At 41.2% G+C, this 1,865-nt stretch overlaps 1 non-coding gene across 1 annotated transcript; it reads left to right on the top strand.

The window, feature by feature from the left end:
- The first annotated feature begins 1,321 nt into the window (after window positions 1-1,321).
- LOC114372797 lies at window positions 1,322-1,428 on the top strand. Its single transcript, XR_003658360.1, has one exon. It is a non-coding gene; the product is annotated as a small nucleolar RNA R71 (small nucleolar RNA).
- Window positions 1,429-1,865: the final 437 nt, after the last annotated feature.

Raw genomic sequence — 1,865 nt, 5'->3', positions numbered from 1 at the left:
TTGCCTAGAATGATGGGAACTGATCCTTTAGAAAATCCCTCCTCCATATTCAAAATATAAAAATCAATAGGGAAAATCAGTTCACCTACTCTAACTAAGACATCCTCTATGAAACCAGCAGGATAGGCAACACTTCTATTAGCTAAATGAATTACCACATCAGTTGACTGCAAAGGACCTAGAGATAGAGAATTAAAAATAGATAGAGGCATAACACTAACAGAAGCTCCTAAATCTAGCATGGTATTGTCAAACTTATTGTTCCCTATAATACAAGGTATGCTGAATGTACCTGGATCTTTACATTTTCAAGGATTTGGGGAACAAATTTACCAATCAATGCGGAGACATTTCTGCCCATACTAATTCTTTCACTTCCTTTAAGCTTCCGCTTATTAGTGCACAGCTCCTTCAAGAATTTAGTATACCTTGGAATTTGCTTTATTGCATCCAGCAGAAGTATGTTTACCTCTACTTTTCTAAATGTTTTCAAGATCTCCTTCTCTGCCTCTTCCATTTTTTTGTTGGAAATTGCTCTTGGAGGGAATGGAAGAGGGATATGCTGCTTCTGTAATTCATAATTACCAGTGGAAGATTCACCTGCATAGAAATTGTTAGGTAACTTACTCTTTAAATTTTTGTCATCATCTTTTTCTAGAGTAGAGTGAGGTTGGGCAGGTTCATTTACGGATGAGGAAGATGCTACTGGTTGAGGTCCTTGACACTGCTTTCCCGACCTCAATGCAATGACACTCACATTTTTGGGATTCTGGACAGATTGAGAAGGTAATATGTTAGAATTCTGGGACTATTGTTGATTTAACTGTGTAGCCAATTGTCCCATCTGATTAGTTATGCTCTGAATGGAGGCTCTGGTCTCTTATTGAAACTGCATGTTTTGCATAGTCATTTGCCTCACAAGTTCTTCAAGGGAAGGTTGTGGAGGGGCCTCAACTGTTTGCTGTTTCTGGGGCTGTTGCTGTTGTTGTTGCTGGATTGGTGGAGGAACGTATGGTCTGCTTGGGCCAGCAACATTTTGAAAATAAGGCTGTAGTTGTTGTTGTTGCTGCTGTTGTGAAGGATTTGACCATCTAAGGTTGGGATGATTCCTCCACCCGGGATTGTACCTGTTGCTGGAGAGGTCATAATTGTTCTGTTGTGGCAGATTTTGCTGCTGAGGTTGAGGAAAAGGTTTTGAATATTGGAGGAGCAGCTGTTCAGAAATCTGGTGGTGAGGGCTCCACCACTGGCAGCATCTATCATACTTCTCTCCATGTTATTGAGTCCTTCATAAAAATATTGGAGGAGCAGCTGCTTAGAAATTTGGTGGTGAGGGCAACTGGCACATAGTTTCTTAAACCTCTCCCAGTATTCATATATGCTCTCTCCACTGAGTTGTCTAATGCTTGAAATATCTTTTCTGATGGTCGTGGTCCTGGAAGCAGGGAAATTTTTTTCTAAGAATACTCTCTTGAGGTCATCCCAGCTCGTGATGGACCTTGGAGCAAGGTAATATAGCCAGTCTTTTGCCACTCCCTCTAAAGAATGTGGAAAGGCCTTCAGAAATATGTGATCTCCTGGACATCTGGTGGTTTCATGGTGGAGCGGACAATATGGAATTCTTTCATATGCTTGTGCGGGTCTTCACCTGCAAGGCCATGAAACTTTGGAAGCAAATGGATCAGTCCAGTTTTAAGAACATATGGGACATCCTCATCAGGGTATTGGATGCACAAGCTTCCGTAGGTGAAATTAGGTGCAGCCATTTCCCATAGAGTCCTCTCACGGGGTGGAGGTTGTGCCATGTTTTTAGAATGTTCAAAATCAGAATGTTCAAAACTATAATGCTCAAAATCACCAATAAC

The sequence above is a fragment of the Glycine soja genome, chromosome 10 (genome assembly GCF_004193775.1).
Source record: "Glycine soja cultivar W05 chromosome 10, ASM419377v2, whole genome shotgun sequence".
Classification (NCBI taxonomy): domain Eukaryota; kingdom Viridiplantae; phylum Streptophyta; class Magnoliopsida; order Fabales; family Fabaceae; genus Glycine; species Glycine soja.
Note: the sequence above shows the minus strand (reverse complement) of the source record. Positions and strands in the feature narration are given on the sequence as shown.